The following is a 22,115-nucleotide window of genomic DNA, read 5'->3' as shown; positions in this document are numbered from 1 at the left end:
CAGATCATAAGACTGTCAACTAGATCACTTTTACACGTGGAAGGAATCCTCAAGGTAACCCAATATGTTCAGATTGTAAGACCTTGAGAAAAGCAGTAAATAAGAAGTATTTGTCACTGCTATCAACATGTTATTTGATTATGTAATCTTAGACACGACTGTTCTAGCGGAAACTATTGCCGAAGGAACGTCTAAAACTATTTCTTTGGAAGTTAGATTTTTGCCGACTTTCTGTCTAAAGGTTTTGTTAGATTGCTTCGAGAATGATTTTACCTATTCCTGTCTTCGTCGTGATTTGTGATTTTATGTTCTACCATTTGCTGTGATTCATAAACGGTTAGGGGTCAAAAACCTTCTCGCTATAAACTTTACACTGCGATGTAATTATGTCGACATGACTCAGAGAAAGTGTCGATACATTTATTTGAAAAAAGTTTAAACACCTATTAATAATAAAAAAACGTATTTTACACAAACCACTGACGTCAAAAGCCTCTTCATCACAATAATTACACGATTAAGTACCTACACGTTCATTCGTCGCTCGAAAAGAAATAAAATCTAAACAAAATATTTCTTTTGCATTTTATTTGAAGTGTAACCTTCGTGGAACACAAAAGACGGTCCGATACGTGCTTGACGATCCGAGATGGGCCCTTGACACTGGCCTCATTTTGTGAGCTTAACGCCAACTTAATACCACTCGATTTTGTAAATTCTGCCATATTGATCCGGAGATAAAGAGAGGGGATGCGGAATCGTAAGCGTCATTTCTTATTATGACTGTATTTTTGTGTGGCTCAAAAATATATTTTTCAAACAAGAATTACATTTAAATAGGTATGTAAGTCACTGAAGAGATTCTTGCAACATGTTTTGCAACAAAAATTAATGGGAAGTAATTCAGTATAGGCATATTTAATGCTCCAAAATTACGAGTCATGCACTCCGAAATTCTTCAAGGTTTCTATAGTTTACAGATACTCAGTTTTCCCTGAAGACTGTACACATTTCAGTTACCTATATTTAAAATTCTGATATAGCGAGAGCAGAGCCTATTTCTACCAACGGACACAAATTCTGCTTCCGTACTACTACTGAGAAATTGCTAATGGAAAGCCCAATAGCTTTACCCGGTTTCCAGGAATCGATCTTTGAACCTCCGGCTCACAGTATATAGGTACTACAATATATATTTAAATATATAAAACTCAAAGGTGACTGACTGACTGACTGACATAGTGATCTATCAACGCACAGCTGAAACCACTGGACGGATCGGGCTGAAATTTGGCATGCAGGTAGATGTTATGACGTAGGCATCCGCTAAGAAAGGATTTTGATCAATTCTACCCCCAAGGGGATAAAATAGGGGATGAAAGTTTGTATGAAACTTTGTCAATTTTAAACCGATCGGACTGAGACTTTTCATGCATAAAGCTTCTATGGCGTAGGCCACCCTTAAGAAAGGATTTTGATAAATTCCATCCCTAAGGGGATAAAATAGGGGATGAAAGTTTGTATACATCTTCTTAGATTTTACGAATGACGAATCAGAATTTTATGATGACGTTCGCTTAAATACGATTTTGATTAATTCAACCCCCATTCAACCCCCACGGGTGATAAAATAAGGGATGATGAAGGATGTAAAATGTATTAGTTTTAACCTATCAGTAAACTTTGTCAATTTTAAACCGATCGGACTGAGACTTTGCATGCATAAAGCTACTATGGCGTAGGCAACCCTTAAGAAAGGATTTTGATAAATTCCATCAATAATTAATAATAATACTTCTTAACGCGAGCGAAGCCGCGGGCAAAAGCTAGTATTATATATAGAGACTGCAACCACCACCACTTTTTTTATACTGTATTTTCAGTTTTTAGTTTAAACTTGGTGTCGTAGTTATACTTTATTCTAATTTATTTTCGAGACCTCTTTTGCTCAAGCAACAAATTTAAATTTAGATGGGCCATTTTTTCCGCGACAGTAATCAGAAATCTGTCTCATTTCCCCCCAAAAACCTTATTACTTGTGTCTGTCAAACGACGGTACAAAGTTGACTCAGCTATTGTTAAAGGTCGGCCAACTTAATGAGGCTTTAATGTATAACAACCTTATCATTGAAGGCCATATTTATGATCCACCTACGCATCAAGGCCTTGTTAGGTTAGTTTATTTTAGACAGGCCTTAATTAGGCTAGATAGTGTAATAAAAAGACAAAACTAAAAAGACATCTATGCAGTCAAAAATGGCATTCGATATTGGTCGGATTCCATATAACTCACTGCATTTTACGTGCGTTCTAACTACCACAATCCAGCTCCTAATATCAGCTAGACACCTATAGGTACTCAGGACATGTATCCTACCGTAATACAAGTAGCACAACCATGTCACCACAACATTCATTTTTATCCTAACCCCGCAACAAAAAACCCGCATTATTAATTTAAAAAAATGCAAAACGCAGAAGACTCGAGATGTCGTGCAGTGTGGTCACTTCAGCTGCATGTAATACGGAGTAAGGACGGAGTGACCTACATACGGCGGATGCGAGTTAGACGCTCGTCCCCGGGACTTACGTACCTGATATTTCGCGGACAACTTTTGGCAATGGTCTCCACGAAAACCGCCATTTGTTGCCGCCGCGGCTTTGTCAGGAATAAGCTTCGGAATATATTAATTGGCTTACTATGTTAGCTGGTGTTTTGTTTTTAGGAATATTTTGTTTTACACACAGCAGAATTTTAATCATCAGATAAAAAACACCACAATGAAAAAAATATGCACTAAGAAAATACCGAAGTATAACTCTTTGCAAGGTCTTGAAAAATCAGCCCTTCATCATATTTTTGCTATGTCAAAGGGTTGACGACTCACAGTTTACGTCACAATTCCACGAAGTAAAATTGACAGATAAATTACAGAAATTAGGTACGCCAAAGTAGTCTTCAAAAACATGTTTGCTGTTGGACCTGATTTCTCAGAAAGGGAAAATTACTACACTTATTTCTGACATAAGTCAAGTAGCACCGGGTTATTTTACTTAGTTCACCCATTAACAATACATGAACAAATACTGTACAGATTAGATATTAAATATAATTACGTATGCAGAGCAAACGACTGTACATTGTAAATTAGGAATTTGTTAAACAATCTGACATTTACAGGAATTTAGCGTCCCATTTTCCCGGTAATGTCAAATAATATATGCATACATTAGAGGGTAGAGATTAATTATGGCTTAATTATAAAGCTGTGTGTATATTGTATGTATGTATGTATAATGTGTGGTATGTAATAATTGTGTGCATAGCATGATAATAGCTGTAGCGGTCACTTCGGGAACTGACAAATGGCTGCAAAAACGAATTTATCGTCAGCCTTGAATTTAATATTTAGATTTCGGTATGAGTTTGCAGTTATTAGGGTTAATAAAACAGTTTTTTATGCAGGTTAACTTTATTTTAATATCCGATAGTAGTTTAGATTTCATCGCATTTTGAGAAGTGTTTTTTTTCTTTCAAAAATCATTTTTATGTCATAATAAAATACTTTAAGTCATAACCTTAGTGTATGCAATTAAATATAAGGTATTCATAGTAAAAATATAACGTGGTTTTAAACACATACATGATTGTAGCTGGCCAGTACAAAGATTACGTTCTACGGAAGCTAGCCTTAAGCCAATACCACTCAAGTTTTATGTCGAGTCATACAAGTTATTAAGTTAAGAAGCCGTGTATCCGATACTCGGCCGAGCGATGGAACACGGGGCTATAAGGAGATTATATGTTTTAAATTCTGATTTAATTTAATGGTTCGACCATACTTTATATGGTTTCGGTTCTTCAAGCTGTATGGTTGTCTCCAAATTATGTCATAATGGGATATTGTGCGAGTCATTGAGCAGAAACATACTCTTTTTAGGTAAGTATTAGTGGATAGAGGTGTGAGAAAGGTATGGTCCACATGCGAATACTTATGCTCGGAATTTAGTTGCGAACCGCCATTGACTTTTGCGAAACAGTCTTAGTACATACAAAAACATAAACTAGAAAATACGATATCGATATTCATCGGGCCAATATTTGCCGTTCGTAGATTTCAATGTGTTAATAGCAAGCATTAATTTAGTCTCCCATAAATGAAACACCCTTCATCAAATCTCAAAGCACTCAATAGCTAACAAACGTTCAAACCTTTCCAACCCAATGACATATTCACGACACTACACTCGATTGTTCTAGAACAATCGTATAGAGCGAAACAATCGGGCAGTCAAATCTGCTCATACTATATTATTAACATAGTCGGGGAGCTCGCCATTGTCTTGGTGAGATAGTGGCGTGTCCATGACAGGTGGAGCTTGATATATAGCGTGGATGTCACAACGCCACGCTAGCGTACAACGAAACGGTGTATTGTGGCCAGTTGCTAGACTGTTTTGTGGCCCTGCATTTAGTTAGTGGCCGATTAAATCTTGAATTTGGAATTAGGTTTAAATTTCGGTGCATGCTGGTGAAATTGAATTTGGAATACGGGTGTTTGTCACGGCGGTGTAAAGAGGTTTTATGGCTTTGTAGCTGGCTGATCTACTGCTTAAAACACATGTCTCAGAAATAACTCGTATAAGGAAGGAAGAAAAATAAATAATAGCAATCACCGACACTGCTTTTTCTACCAAGAAACCGGTAAATTGAAAAATCCATCCCACTCACACGTTCAATCTTACAAAACATCTTGATAACAATAACAATATTTCATTGTCAACAAACATAATTAATGTGCAATCAACAAGAAACGAATTGATTAAAAGACAAAATGTTTATACGACACTGCTGAACATAATAACTAAGTAGGTAACGAATAATAGTCTGGAAGCTGTAGCTGGGGAATTAGCCACGCGTGTTTGGCAAACAATAGTAATATACCGTGTTATAGCAGTGAAGTATGCTCTATTTGTTTACTTGTTATGATATTTCTACTCAGACTGATGAGAGAGGGTGCTTCAACGAGATTGGCTGACTATCGCGACTTAGTAAGTTGGTACGATAATGTCGAAGGTACATGATGGATGGTAGGTATTGTATATGTGGACTGTTCCGCGCGAATGATTTGTGATCAAACTCGCCGCTTAGATAGGGTCATTTCGCCTGTTCGCGTCCATAGCCCAGTTCGCGTCCATTTTGCCGATCTCCTTTTAAAAATCCTCGAAAACAAGTCAATTAACACACTAATCAAACGAAAAGTCATTACCGCTAATACGTTAATGTATAAGAGGCACGCACAGATAGACAAACGTTCTGTGCGTCCAACCAATCCTTTTAGAAAAAATAATTAGTCTAGGCTCTTCAACAAGAAAGCGAAAACACGCAGAATTTTAGATAAAAATTAGTGTGCAGCGGCGTGTTTGATGGTAAGTTTTATATTGTTTTATGTGAATTTTAGGATAGATAGCTATTTCTACAGTTTAATGATGAATAAAAGTATAATGTTTATTATGAATTTGGTAATGTTTTTTATATTTAACGAGTAAAATAAGGTGGACGCGAATTACTACATCGAATTTTACGAAACTTCCACTTTGCGTCCACAATGGACGCGAACTAAAACTATCCTCTATAATAATAAACCAAATTGCGTCCAGTGTTTTCGTTAAATACTTGCTTATAAAAAATAATTAAAACATACTGTTTAATATTAATATATTAAACAGTACATTTTTTTATTAAGATATATACGTGGTTATAATTAAATTATCAACTGATATAAGTAATTTCATTTAAGATAAGTTCTTCCGATACAGGAAAAAAGAAGGAAAAGACAACATACACAGAAGAAGATTTAAATAAAGCGTTAAATGTTATTCGAGAGAAGAATAAATCGATAAAAAATATGCAAAGAATATGCTACCTTGTCTGATAATTTATTGACTCAACAATTCTTTTAGTTGTATGTTTACACAAAATTATTAAATTGTTTTGTTAATTTAATATGAAAGGAAATCGATCTACGGATCGAAAACGCCTGGAAGAGCTACTGGTCCATGAAGGAGAACTCCCTTATGTCTGAAGCGGAAACTAGTCGACATGTGTATTCTGCCCATCCTAACCTACGGCGCTCAGACTTGGTCTTTGACCGAATCTCAAAAGTCCAGGCTAAAAGTATGCCAAAAGAGCATGGAGCGTAGCCTGCTCAGCATACGGCTTAGTGACCGGATACCTACGCAACACCATTATCCGGTCCAAGATCCGGGCATAGTAGATGTGGGCAATAAGTCTGCAAAGTTGAAGTCGATTGCACCCGGACAAGTGGGCCAACATCACCACACACTGGATCCCTGAGGATGGAAGGTGACCGAGAGGGAGACTAAGAAAACGCTGGAGAGAAGACTTGGACAGCTTCCTCTCGGACTGGCCACAAATAGCGATGGACAGAAAAAATGGAAGGCTTATGGGGGAGGCCTTTGCCCAGCAGTGGGACAGCATAGGCTAATAAAAAAAAAAATATGGCCAAAAACTTAGTATAATCAAGGCGGATCTTAAGCATTCCCTGTTATTTAGAGTAAAATTAACAGAATTGATTACAGTTTATTCTTCAAGTTTCAAAATTAATTGCCTAATTTTAAGATACTTAAACCAATGTTGAGAAGAATTATTTTTATTTTGTAAAGTGAATTTTAAATGATGATAATGTTGATTTTTAATAATTAAGTGTATTGTTAAATAAAGAAATTGTTCAAATACAATCTTTCTTTATTAATTCTTAACAATTTCACCCCTATATTCTTTTTCAAAGCCGCTGGACGCGAACTGGACCATGGGTGGACGCGAATTGGATTTTGTGGACGCAAACTGGGTAAAACGCCTAATTCTGAGGTTTATCGATTTAAATAGAAAACGTAAGATATTTCTTATACAACTGAAAGTTAATCTTAAAATAGAGTATATAAGGAATACATTACACAAATTTGACATGGAAATGAGTGCTGGAGCATTTTTATTATCGCCGTCAAACTTGCCAACTGCACTAAATGGTCGCCAACAGGCGAAATGACCCTAAATGATGAACAAGCGGTTTTGTTCAGCTTCCGCGGTCATAACATGTTTTTGAGTTGTGTTGGTTTGTGTTTTGCTGTGGTGGAATCCTTACTAATATTATAAATCGGAAAGTGAGTTTGTTTGTTTGTTTGTTCCGCTTTCACGCCGTAACTACTGAACCGATTGCTTTGAAATTTTGCAGACGTAAAGTTAGAAGTCCGGATTAAATAATAGGGTACTTTTTATCCCGAAAAAAATAGATATTCCAGAGGGAAAACAAAAATATTGTTTGCTTGATGGATGGATTGTAGATGGCGCTGTGTGTCGTTTAAAACAAGGTAATATATTGCAAACGAATATAAACATGTAAATTTAGAAGCTAAATGATACGATAATGAATCCCCGAAAATGAGGAATTCCCGAGGGATGATGTACAATTTGTTTAATCGTCTAAACTGTTTTTTTTACATCTACTTATATATTGCAAACGAATATGAACATATTTTAGAAGCTAAATGATACGATAATGAATCCTCGAAAATGAGGAATTCCCGAGGGATGACGTACAATTTGTTTTATCGTCTTAACTGTTTTTTTTACATCTACTTATCCTGAAATAACTATAATTCAACGAATTACTAATTGGTATAAGTATTAGTTAAGTTATTTAGTTCTTGAGGTATGCGATAGATGGCGCTGGGTGTTTTTAAAACGTGGTAACTATGTGTTTTTAAAATACGTAAGAAGTGGAATGATAGCTTTTTAAAACGTGGTGTCGTTGTTTTTTTTAAGATACGTAAGAAGTGCAATGATATCTCGCGCTTTAACCTGTAGCTCATTGTTCAATCGCGAGCTTCCCGATAGCTCGATATATGGCGTTGTGCTTTTCTGTATCGCGGTGTTAAGGTTCGCCGCGAATTAGTCTTAAGGTGTCTTGAAATCAGTGGGGCCCAGTAGCGGCTGGCCCTGGCGCTACTGGGCCCCGGGCTGCGGGTTGTTCGAAAGAGGTACCGCGGCCCTGGTATAAAAGGCCTAGGACGGAACACGACGATTTTAGTCAGTAATGCCCGTTTTCACCAACAACCTCTTACCGTTTCCCTATCTAAATGCTACTTTTAGTAAGGACTCCTCCCAATTTGACATCTACCTAAATTCATTTTCACCACACTTGTACATGGATCCCTTAAGTAAGTGACAGATTACTAGTTCTACAAACGATAATGCAAAGTCGATATTTTATCGATAAAATGATTTTTCTGTACTTCTTAAGAAATAAACGTCTATCGAGTATATATTACTAAAGCCTGTGTTGTTTTTTTCTTGTGATGTTATTTTAATTTAACTTAAACTACATTACGCTATGTTTTATGCAATAAAACAGTAAAGAGGTTTTCTATAGGTGAATTTTTACCTATGTCATTCGCGCGTTTGTCAAATTGACTGATGTGTATGTGTACATAGAGTGAGGTTAATTTTGGGTTTATTATTGTTGAATAGATAAGTTTATTTTGGCAGAGAAGAGAAAACGAGGATAAACCTTTCTTACAGAAGAAAAAGACAAGTTAGTGAAATTGCTGACGTCTCATAGAGACACAATATTAAACAAAAAACGGATGGGACCACGAACGAAGCCAAAAACAAAGCTTGGATCCAGTCACAAATCGTTTTAATGCGACAGGAACCCTTTACAGGTAAATGTGAATAATATCTGTGTATAATAATATAGTGTATTAAGATATTGCCGTACAACTGTGTTCCTTGTTTTACTGTCGGCTTCATTGTATTTTTGTTCTCCATGAGTTGATGGATTTAAGTATGGGGTTAAAATTATATATTTATTTAGTTTCAGGTGGTGCGAGAAATTGGAAAGACGTGTAAAAACATGCTGCGCCCAGCCCCCCTCAAATTAAATTGGTGCAGGAGGATGATGATAATGTTTTTTACATCATATGAGGACTAATATTAAAATATTTGTTTACTATCTTTGTTTTAATTTACATAATTTATTATGTTCAATGTTAGCCTACTTCTTACCTCCAGAGGGTATCCCCTATCACCTAGGAGATAGGCTCCTCCATATTCACCATTTTCAAATCATTGGTATCTACTGCAGTTTTGGTATTTAAGGCCTATTCAAACCTGAGCGATATTCGCTGCCGCTGTGGGAAGAGGTAGATACCGCGCCGGTTTCGCTCAGGTATTTAGTATCAAGTATAGTTACCGGCACGGATATTGAGCTCTCGGCGGAAGAGTGGGGATCGCTTTGCGCACTGTACGCAAGGCAATAAACCAATAAATGGCTTCTGCGCAGGTGAAGGTCAGGGCTCAATATCCGTGCCGATAACTATACAGCGGCTAGAGCGACCTGAGCGATATCCACTGCCGCTGTGGGTAGAAGTACATACCGCGGCAGCAGCGGCATGCATCCCGAACATCAACAGTAATATTAACGCATACCCACAGGGTTTTCTCTGCCGTAGACGGTAGCGAATACCGCTTAGGTCTGAATAGGCCTATAGTTGTCCCGGCCACCGCGAAACTACATCAGTGATTACCAGATTTGCATCTGTTATGGTCTGTATATTTATGGACATGCAGGACTTCCTATTTTTGAATAACTCAGCGACATCACGACCTAGCAAGTGCATTCTTAGCAAGTGATAACCTATAATCTTATAAAAAAGTCATGATCATCGTACTTATTTCTCAGACATCTGCTCTTTCACGTAAGATAGGTACGTGGTCTTCTAATGATTATTATTTTACATATCCACAACCTCCACAGCTTCTAAACTTTCTAAAAGTTTACGTTTCATTTTTTTTTTGCTTTTTAAACATGGTATTTTTGGTGCTACATAACATATAAAGGTACATTTCACTATCCATCGCCAGAAACGGTTCAAAATATGTTTGTATTCTGTAATGATAATGATAGGGGTTGTTTAAGCAGGCATCAATTGGGCTCCCAAGTTTAAGTGAAATTTTTAGGTTAAAATTGACACCTAGGCTTTGGTGAAAATGAAATTCTTATTAAGTGTTCCGTAAATGCTCCCTAAATTTAGGTATTCGTTGGTGAAAACGGGCATAAGAGTCTGACACTCCCTCACCGCTGCTAACCCACAGCGGGAGGGGTGAACCGAATTCCACGCGGGCGAAGCCGCGGGCGGAAAGCTAGTATGAGGTATAAATGTGATGTGCTTGTGTTTATGTTTTATACATTAGGGGCTGTACCTAATATCTGCTACCAAATATGAAATTGAAGTCGTCAACAAAACGATAAATCGATACTAAAATGACAATTCAGTTTGTATTGCCACATATTAGTAGGAATAGAAGGTATATTATCATGTCCAACCCATGAAACTACATTATTGACTTTCTCTCAGTACAAGACTTATACCTACTATTACAAAAATATTTATGTATCATCATCGTCTACTAGCCTTTTCCTATGTTGGGATCGGCTTCGTTACTCTGTATTTACGAAAATAGATCCACTTACTTACTACTACAGTACAGTACTTTAATGCAACAAAAACCAAAACAGAAAACGATCACCCACACTCCGCCTTCTTTCCCAAGGCTGCCAACAATATACCTACTATATATAAGTACGTATAACGTGCAAAATAAATCCTCAACGAGGCAAACATTACATTGCGTGGGTAAGTCTAAGTCGAAAGATATCCCCAGATATAAAGACACAGGGACACAAAGCCGTGGCCCACATTCGTATCGGAGGAACGTATTCGAATGTGAACGCTTTTATTCGAATATTTTATTCAATCAAATGCACATGTGTGTTATCTGTGCCAGTTTAAGTCGTTTTGATGTTCATGTGTTTTAGATTATTTTGTGAGATATTGTGACAAAGTTATACTGGACTGGTAGAATTTATGTAATACGGTAAAGGTGTGAAAAGACTGAGAGATGACAGCTAAAGAAATCATCATCTGTCTACCCTTTTCCCAACTATATTGGGGACGGCTTCCAGTCTCACCGGATACAGCGCAGTACCAGTGTTTTACAAGGAACGATTTTCTATATGACCTCCTCAACTCAGTTACCTGGGCAGCCCAATACCTCTAGGTAAGACTTGTTGTCAGACTTAGTGGTTTGACTTAAAAATCACGTTTCCAAAGACCAAAAGTCAGTTCGCCCAACATTTAAAAGCCTCAGTTCTACATACTCCACAACACAGGAATGTCGCTTGCAGCACAACAGAAGTTAGCCCAACAAATGTCTAGTCACATTATTTAATCGTACACAACAAACGCCCAAACTTCTAATTAATTTCACAACTAAAAACAATCTATACGCAACATAAACGCTCCGTCAATCAGATAAGCATTTCCGCATAAATCCCAAACACACATACAAACAAAGTTTTCTCGTTATACCATTAGTACAATTTCCGTGACACCGTATAGTTTTCAGCCATGGAGAATAAAATGACTAGCGGAGGTGCCATATTGCTGTGGGATTGTTCGAAAGACTTACCGCGGCCATGGTATATAAAAGGCTTAAGAAGGAACATGATGGGTTTAGGTACTAAAAGTCTGACACTCCCTCACACAGCTTACCCAAAGCGGAAGGGGTAATTTGATGATACCACATTTTTTAAAATGCCAGTGTTTGGCGGAGGCAGTAGGACGTTGAACGTTACCTACTGCATCCGCCCTTATACCCCTTCTTTGGACCAATCGTGAACAGATATCTCAAATAACCCAAACACCTCGTTAATCCACTCATAACTGATTGTTTTGGTCATGCCTACTGTAGGTGCGTATTTGACCTACAAGAAGGTGCCTGACCTACCTGCATTATAGCATCTCCGCTTCATTTACCTTACTCTGAGTTTCCAACTATTTTACACATTGTAATAGGGCTGTTACCGTTTCGATTCTTAAAGCAAACATTATAGGGTTATCACGCTATGGGTTTAACGTTAAGCCTTGATTATGATGTCGAATTGCGGATTATATTAACCCTTTGTGGAGTAATACTTGGATTTGTAATACATGTTAATAATAGTCGTGATTAAAAATGGTTTTATTGTTTCACTAAGTCTAGATAGTTTGGTAAAATTATGGCCAATCATTGGTTGGCTAAAATGCTTTTGTCGATGTTTTAATAAAAATAGTAATTGTAAAATACTCGTGAAGGAACTACTACTTCATTAAAAAAATAGATACAGACATATTGTAGTACACAAGCATTTGCATAGATGCAGATGCACTCTCTATCGGATAAGAGAATATTCATTTGAAGCATTGTATTTCAATCGTGATTAACGACATGGATATAATTACATTGAAACCTCCCCTTCTATATACAAACTCATTAAAACCAAACCATTTAATGAATGGACTTAAAACACACTTTTAATCACCCTAATAATAATTCTCCAAACTCAGCTTAATCAAGAGCCATAATCCCTTAATCGTCAGAATAAAAACAAAAAAGTTTATAGCTCATAATAAAATCAACATTAAAATGGCTGGCCATAAATTCACGGAAGAGGAACGTTCGAAATTTGAAAACAATATTTTGACAGTTCTTTTTTTTAAAGAGGCTATAATTTTGAAGGTTGGTTTATACTCTTTACAGCCAGTATTATAATTTAGATGGTAACAAAACAATACTCATTTGAAAAGAGGAGTAGAAAAAGCTATCCGAACGAATCCCTTTAAGAGGGGAATTAAAGTGTTCCCTTTGACACGGAGTGAGATTGGAAACGGTTGCATTCGTTTGTGGGCCGTAGCTCGTAAATAGAGGACTGTATAAACAACTACAAAGGAGCTGTGCCGTAACGCGTATACATATTTACGAAGCAGGATAAGGAACATTTGATTAGGGAGAAGAATGTTCTTGGCAAATTTTCTTGGTGTTGTATTTAATTATGTTTCGAGGGAGATGTTTTTATTATTGTCGTTGTGGTACACATTATGTAGATAAATAGCTTTTATGGTGTTAATAAAATTATCACATCAGAAACTAAATCGTTATGGGTAGTCAGAAGCCAGTAAGTCTGACACCAGTCTAACCAAGGGGTATCGGGTTGCCCGGGTAACTGGGTTGAGGAGGTCAGATAGGCAGTCGCTTCCTGTAAAGCACAACTGAATCCGGTTAGACTGGAAGCCGACCCCAACATGATTGGGAAAAAAGGCTCGGAGGATGAAACTAAATGAACCCAACGATGTATATCAAATTCTTTAATTAGTGCACCTATTATAATTACTTAAATCTGTAAGTATTTCAGGGTGCCTGTATAACTTAACTGTCAAAGATGAATATATACACACTCAATATAACACTCACCACATCTACGAACATCGCTACGCTTAAAAATAACGTAGCAATATTCGTAGCAGCGTAGCACTTCGTAGCCTTGACTACGATGACAGAGCTACGAAGTATTTGATTCGCTTTGGTGGCCCATCTGACATCTGCAGTAAATCTGTGGTTTGCACAAATTGTGTTTCAAGTGCATCTCTCAGGTGTTTTCTGTAGTGAGATTTTAAATTGCTTTTGCGTTACCGTGGAGAAATTTTGTGTGAACGAATCTGTTTTGAAAATTGAAATTAAATTGTGTGTTTTCAAGTTTGGAAGAATGAAGTAAAGATGGTTCTTTGGTATGTCTTTGGTCAATTAACCAGACTTTAGTCCAGCAGTTTATACTGAAAGCACAACGAATATATCATTTTGAAAAAATATATTTACACTCGAAAATAACAACAACATTCATCCCGAACAAATATACGTTTAAACACATGAATTAAAATGTTTTGTAGAAACAAACAATTCTTTTGTAAGTACAGGTAGCAAAATAATAACCAGTAATAAAGTCCACGTGGACTATCAATCTATCAATAAATTGCTACCCTTTGTATACGGTGTAGGTAGCATTGATGCAATCTGTTTTATTTTTAGTATTGCTACTGAAAAAGAAGATTCGGAATTAAATGAAATAAATAGCTAAGTAGACAATGATTAAAGAAGAATTTATCTACTGATAAAATACTGTAAGTTATATAACTATTATTTAGGTACTCTAATAAGATGTTAAATCAAAGACATGCTTACCAAAGTCACCTCAAAATACCCTCAAACAGATTACTAAAATTCGTTCACGGCAAAAAAATGATAATTTCAAAAAAGGTAAAAAATATGCATACAAAATGTTCGTCAGAGCTCGCGCCGCTGTCAACGGGTGCTATGCCCAAAAGGCTACATTGTCACTTTGTACGGCAAAGCTGAATTCTTCAGCTGAAAAATAAACCAGCCTTTTGCTAGTGTAAGAAGTCGACTAAACGATGAAATACTTTTTCAAATAGAAGTTGGACCTCCAATAGTGAATTTTTTGCTGATGATATAAGCAGGGTTTTCAACAATAAATTGGATGAGTAATCTTCTGAAAATTTTCTATATTAATAGCATAAAGAAGAAACTTTTTGCTTGTACCCTAAAGGTTTCTTCCGCACCGATTAAAAAATATAAAAATCTCTTATTTTTTCGAACTAAAATAGTATCCCCGAGTAACATAGGTTATATTGTGTCCAGGTATGAGAAGAATTTTCCCGAAACCGCGAGAAACAGCTGGTAGATAGCTTACATCTAAAATTGTAATGCTAAGTTTTACATAGAAGCATTTAACATAAAACATAGCGTAGTATAGCTAGGACGTGTAACCTAGCCTATGTTTAAAACATAACCATATTAAAGCAGCCCAAAGGTTTACAGTCCCAGTAAACTAAACCAAGTAAACACACATGAGCATGTTTAATATCACTCAAATAATTAATGCCTGCGTTCATGCACAAATTCGACGCTTATTATAAGCTTTTAAGGTTACAACAGCCTTTTTATCGTCCCACTGCTGGGCACAGGCGTCCTCTCACACGGAGAAGGATTGAGCGTTAATCACCACGCTTGCTCAATGCGGGTTGGTGATTTCAGGGTCCTCGAGATATTTTTCTTCACCTTTTTATCAGCTATTGGTGTCTAAGATATAATTAGAAAGTACATACAAACTTAGAAAAGTTGCACTTTTAAGTTTACTGTTATCAAATTGAAGTATATTAATTTTTCTCTTACAAATCTGTACGACAGATGTCGTCAATCAATCATATAATGTTCGACACGACAGCCAAGTATCAGAGTAACAGCATCCCGAACGTAAACAGCACTTATCAGTGAATCTTGACAAAATGCGTCTTTACTTCAGATCAAGCAAGATTCGATGTACACTGACGAGCAGAAAATATGAGTCAGTATGCTTATGGCTTGACGAAGTAACTTTAAAGTGAATATGACAGCTGAGTGGTGAAAAATAGCAGATGATTGTTGTGAAAAAACCTGCTGACGCTTATGAAAAAGGGTTTAAAAATGTTATTACCTTAGTAATTGATGTTTTGTGTATAATAATATGATGAAAATTAATGTGGATAATTTCAGAAGAGTTAAGGATTCATTTCGAGTGTCGTTAGAACTTATGAGCTAAATGTTCTTAATTTTTGTTCTGTGAAGATTTGGAATGAGCCCCAATATAATTGGTGTTGAGTGTATAATAAGTGAGTATAGCGAGTGCTTGTAGCGACATGATTGACGGTTTGTTGGCAGCCCTGTCGACTGTAACATAAGCTGGCAATATGCTTATGAACAAAATTGAATGCTGCGTATTATTACTTCATTATGACTTGTTGCTAAGTAAATATTGCCGATACTGTTATGTTACATGTTTTAACTGACTCAGAAATTGATACCATTATGGTTATTTTAATATGATATGGAGTGTGCTTTGCAAACTTCAAATAACCAATACGTTACAGCTTCAAGGGAACGATAGCTTTCGGTTCGTAAGAAAGCGATAGCGAAGGGAAGATAACGTTAGATAGACAGGTCGATAGAAACCGGTTGGAATGTTTTATGTAATGATTGGGTGCGTGTCTCGTACACACCTTGCAGATCCACGGCTTTCAATAACAAACGATCACACTGTCCTTCGATTACGTAAACCAATAGAGGATTTTTATAAATATTCCGTCAGAAACGAACGAAACTTACGACGATCGATAAGAAAAACGCTTCTATATAGAAAATTTCCGTCGCTAATGTAATGAGAAGGTGGCTCGAGGAACGGCTCGCAGTAAACATCACACGGCGCAGTCGCATAAATTGTCTCCGGGTATTAATGCTATCGGAAAAACCATTATTTACTAACGGATTGGGGCGCTAGTGCGTGTATTTGTGTGGAGCGGAGGCGCGCGGCGCGTACTTACGGGTCGGGCGGGTGCGCGGCGCGGCTGGCGGGCTCGGGGGCCGGTCACCTCGGGCACTCCATTGATGAGCTGAGGCGGCAAGCAGCGGGCGGGGTCGCATGGAGCGGTCGCGCGCGCGGCCCGGCGAGCGCGGCGGGACTGGCGGCCGGCGCCCGGCGCACGTGGCCGCTCAGGTATCAATCAATCGATGCGCGGCGTCGGCGCGGGCGCGTCGCGGGCGCGGCACATTCATGTCGCGCGAACAGCTGACGGCCGAGCCCCGTAAACATGAATCGCGACCCCTCCCCGCGCCGCCGCCCCCGCGCCCTGCGCCGCACACCCCCGCGCTCCCCTGTCCTGACCTACTCTGCGCAGGGCGCTGCCGAACGCGAACTTACACCACACGACGTTCGACCAAATACAGTGAAGCCTTTCAGCGAAAGTGTTTCATAATGTAAGTTTCGACAAACTTGGCAAAACGCAACTAGTTGGCACGATACCCCGTTATGCTTGGAGTGTACGATACATTAAAGAATTATCTCACTTTCTACGTGAAGGAAAAAATATTTCTAATGTTTTGGCCATTTGCGGTCTAAGAATTGTAAAACACTAGAAACATAATGATTATACAGACAGCACATACAATAGGAATGTACTCACATAAGCCTGGTGAACATCCTAGCTGGTTGGAGAAGGGGCGGGCGCAGGCAACGCGCGTGCGTGCAGGATCTCGTCCTGCTGGCACTGCCTCCGCATCCCGACACACTCCGCGACCGACCGCAGCGGAGGATACACGTCACATGTAGCTAATGAGAGAGGATGCACAGATAACGAGGCGTAATGGACGAAAGTTTTGATGGTCTGATTCTATCGATCCTAAAGTTTGGTTGTTTGGATTGATGAACGGATTTAATAGCATACACAAGTACTGACAAGGGTTCTATATTGCTTTACCTAATAAATGGACAAGTTTTTCCTTTCATTATTTTCAGTTACAATTCTCAATAAAAAATCAGTTGATCTACTTTTCGGTTCATCTTTAGGTCTCGCATTTTACTGTCATAATAATTTCCATTAAACTATTTACTGACATAAAAATAAATAAGAAAGTAAAAAGCATCAAATATTATATTCAAACACAGCACACAAAAATCAAAAACCAACTAGCTACAAACACTGACCACTTTCTCAAGTAAAATCTCAATAGAAGTCCAGAGCAATACATCACTTGAAACCAGGGTTATATTTAATGCGTAATTGAATGGCAGCACCTAACGCCAAGTCCTGGCTCCTGGCCAGCAGCAACAGTTCAACGAGGCTTCGATGCAATTGTTACAATATACTCTTTCTTTCTGCCCATGTACTTTGGCAGGCGATTTGGGTAAGGCTAGGTTGTATATACAGCGGTTAGAGGGCGAGAATTCTAGTGAGAAAATATGTCGTGAAATAACTCTTAAGATAATATATAAATAACTCTTCTAAGATATCACTACGAAGATTTATTTAAGAAAAGATAAGAGAAAGGCCATTAAACTAAAACCTTAAATTGACCAACATTTTCTCATCAACCTTGACTATAGACTTTGGTAGGTAAGTACTTATAGATAATATAATTATAGCATACTTAAGTAGTTCAAATAAGCCCATAGGAGTAAATACCACATTATTTTGTTTATTATTGTTCAAAATGGTCCAGGCAGGCGTAGGTACGTACAACCGTGCGCTCGCTCTCACTGCGACAAAGGCCTAACTCTTTAAATTGTCGTCTTACCAAACACGGTATATTTTGTCAGCGACACTCGTGTCCAAGTCAACGGCAGAGTGAAAGCGATACTCCATGACAAAGCAATTTATGGACTTAAGAAAACTTTAAGTGATTTTCTTTCACTTACAGAAGAAATTTTGGGGATTTACTTAATTGTTTAATGTGTGGCCTGAGAGATGGGATCAACGTGATCTTAAAGTTTTGATATTCATTTGGTGTGACAGGTTTTGAAAGCCAGTGAAAAAGGAAGTGAAAACTGATATTGAAAAGTTTATATTGAAAAAATATCTTCCCTCCACTTATTAAATAAAATACCTACCCACCTAACTTATATAAAATGTAGCGTAATCGAAAATATGGTTGAAGAGCGTTCCTATTCAAAATTTGGCTTTTCTATATGATTGCACTTGAAAACGTTCGTTCAGCAATTTTCAGAGCACATATCGACAGATTTTGTCGCCAATTTTGGATCGTAAGCAAAATGCATCCGTGTATGTAATTCAGTGTAAATCAATGGCACGTTTATATAAAAGAGAATAGCTGTATTATATAGTCTCTTTTATATTATATGATCATCTATAAATAGGTAATAATAATATTGAAAAGCAGAAGAGTTTGTTTGAATCCGCTACTGTCCAGAACTATTACACCGCTTTTTACACACGCCTTGTGACTGACAGGACAGGGGTTTCAGCAACATTTTGTAATAAAATAATTTGAGGGGTACCTTTATATCCTCCGCTGATGAAAGTTTTTGTCTCTATCTGAAAACCAGATAATACTTTAGAGGACTACAGGTAATCAAACTAAGTCTATCCAGCCATAGCTTGCAATGCTTAAAACTGTAGACAAGTGCCTACTACCTACAGGTATTTTTCTATTTTCTATAACACCTTTGTGGAGCCTTTTTACGTAGTATATTTATATAGTGCTTACTTTATATCAACGAGGTCGCTTATGTACCTACTGACTAATGAGTTATTTATAATTCATGTTACTAGCTTAATTCTAAACAAGCGCGCATTCCTTCGTGCATGTCAGGCTGGTATGACTCGAGGTATGTTTGTCATTACAAACTCGGGAACTTTTTTACCTGCATACCTACTCATAATAGCTGAAAATATTATAGGAGTTATTAGTATAGTATAGGATATAGAAAAAATAAAATAATTATCTTCATTATTAGGCAGGTCATACCCGGAAAACTGTGGCTGCTTCGGGTTGTGGCAGCTCAGTAATATTTCTTTTTGAGGTCTAGAACCATGGTTTAGCAATTTCTATAGTCCATACCTAGTCAGTTGCATGAACGATAGGTAGGTACGTGAGCTCTGGTATCTCTGATCTCTCTCATGGTATGGCCCTTAACCTGTGTTCGCCATAAGTTTTAGAGAAATATAAGTCTCTCCATACTTTTGCATTTATAAAAAGATTTGTAACCTCAACATTACAGTAAATAGCATTTCTTGCAATTAATTTCCATGACAATGATTAAAGTGGTCCTAATGTTCATTAACTGATTGCCCCATTTTCAATTATTATAGATAGATAATAAGAAACTTTATTAGGTAAGAGTAGTAAGATACTTCGACTGCAGAGAAAACTTTTTATTCCCATCACCCTGAGCTCTCTCCATGCTTTCATCACAATGGATACTATTACAAACAAATTCGCATTTTATTTTATTTGTTTCGCATCTATAATACCAGTAAAAATATTCTTTTAAGTCTAAATACCTAGCTTGCATGCAAGTGCATTGGACACTACGGTAGGTATCTACACTACCTAGTGCATGAGGGAGTTGGTCGGAACTCGTTAGGCTAATTCCATTTAGTCATGGGCCATTTGCTTATCTGTGGCGTTCCAGTGTTGTATAGGTAGGCACCTAGCATGGAGGTATTATACTTAGTGGCTACTCAGTCTATTGATTATTCAAGGAAAAGGAACACACTTGTAAGGCTTCTCGTAGATACCTACTGGTCACCAATTACTGTAAGCCATATGGTAAGTAATTAAGTAGGTACTTACCTATAAATGGTATATGAATAATGTTGCTTTGTTTGGGACGGCACGTACCTAATTAGTGTTTTTGGTATCTAATAACAGCAATGAGTATCCATGACTGTAAGTACGATCAGCAATCAAATTACAAAATCAGCAATCCGTAATCACATCATCAATCGTAAATCCAGCAATGGTTCAGGTATTCTTTCATTATAATTTGCTGACTGCATAATTAACCATTTTTTGCCTAAGAAAGCCGTACCAGTCAGCAATTTAGATAAAAAAAAATGCTGACTATACCTAATTTTATTTGACTATCGACGCCATAGAGTGAAAACCTCGTAAATGTAAAAAAAACACAACTTTTCAGAAGGTAGAAGTAAGTAGGATATGCTTTGTGAAGTTTCCTCCCAAAACACGGTCAAAAATGTGGTCATAAATTGCATTTCCAAGATTATCACTCTAGGATGACGCTATGGGGTTTTTAGTAACGAAAGATCTGTTCGTCAAAATCCCTTTCAAGCACAACCCAGTCATCGTCATTTAACCCTTTCACGGTCGCATACGGAACGCAGGTGAGAAAGTTCCGTGCGGTGGCGTGCATTACTGAAGCAACAGGTAGGCCGTGACGTGAACGTTGCTTTTGATTCTGAGATTTTATGGTTCAGGTATTCTTCAAATTTTAATTTGCTGACTGCATAATTAACCTATGGATGCTTTAGCAACGAAAACCTGGAAAAAAGACTGCAGAAGAACAGAAAAAAACCCTTTCAAGCACAGTCCTCCTCTCACACGGAGAAGGATTGAGCATTAGGTGATCACCATGCTTGCTCAATGCGGATAAATGATTTCAGACTGTATAGTCAAAGTTTTCACAAGATGTTTTCCTTCACCTTTTTATCAGCCATTAGTGTCTAAGATATCTATACTTAGAAAAGTTGCATTGGTACTTGCCTGACCTGGAATCGAACCCCCACACTAACACATGAGAGGTTGATGCTTTTCTAGGCCACCACGACTTTTTCATCCGACACTCCAGTCATCGTCACTTAACCCTTTCACTCGCAGGTGTAAATGTTCCGGTGGCGTGCATTACGAAGCAACAGGTAGGCCGTCACGTTAATAAACAATTGAGCAGTAACAGGTTGCTATCGTCTAATGCTTATAACGCTGGTTGAGGTGCAACCTTTTTGCATAAGTGAGTTAAGGCGTGCTCAATTTTTATGGCGATTTTTTTATTAAGGTACTTAGCGTGATTAAGTATCTATATTGGAACAATTGTCGTCATATTTAATTAGGTAGGCGTTTGATACGCAAAAAAATACATTTTGAGTAGTTTTGGAACTATCATTTTAACTTTTAATTTAACTGTACAAGATCAATACATCCCCACTCTCCCTAATTTGGAAGACTGCTAACTAATTTAATAGATAGCTCATGGATATGTCTATCAAAACACGTAGAAAGTTATGGTTAAATACTCCATAAAAATGCAGTTACTATAAAACTAGTAGATATAAGGGTTGATGAATAAAATAAAACGACACAAATACAAAATAACATTTACTTAAACGTAACTTAGGTATTACAAGTAAAGTTACGACGTACATGTGAATTTGTCTTCAGCAGTACTTTGTCATACCAACAAGTTGCTAAGTTATAAGATACCATACCTAACAATACATATTTCTAGTTTATACTAAACGAAGCTTGCTTAACTGGAGATTTCAATAACTGATCCATCTGTTCTTTTTCGATTAGAGATAAAAAATTTACATAATTTACATGAATTTATTGCCGAAATTCAATCTCCAATCGAAAAAACTCGGATCGGTTATCGAAATACGCAGTGAAGTGCATAGGCTATTTACACACTTAGCCTTAATTACACGAACTTCATTCAGTATGGACCAGCTTTATATAAGACTAGGGGCCGCATTACCACATAAAAAGAGTTCTAATCAGTGTTAAAAAGGATGCCATTATTGAAACTAATTCAAGTTAAAAACAAAATATACGGGCTATATTCCGACTC

The 22,115-nt window shown here is 37.4% G+C and overlaps 1 protein-coding gene across 1 annotated transcript in view; it reads right to left on the bottom strand.

Annotated features, from left to right (window-relative positions):
- The window catches only part of LOC110375503 (uncharacterized protein), a 112,598-nt gene extending 96,133 nt beyond the window's left edge, over positions 1-16,465 (bottom strand). The window contains exon 1 of the mRNA XM_064037894.1: positions 16,336-16,465. The gene's annotated coding sequence lies outside the window, so the exon portion shown is untranslated. The remainder of the gene's footprint in view (positions 1-16,335) is intronic.
- Positions 16,466-22,115: the final 5,650 nt, after the last annotated feature.

Source organism: Helicoverpa armigera, chromosome 2 (genome assembly GCF_030705265.1).
Source record: "Helicoverpa armigera isolate CAAS_96S chromosome 2, ASM3070526v1, whole genome shotgun sequence".
Classification (NCBI taxonomy): domain Eukaryota; kingdom Metazoa; phylum Arthropoda; class Insecta; order Lepidoptera; family Noctuidae; genus Helicoverpa; species Helicoverpa armigera.
Note: the sequence above shows the minus strand (reverse complement) of the source record. Positions and strands in the feature narration are given on the sequence as shown.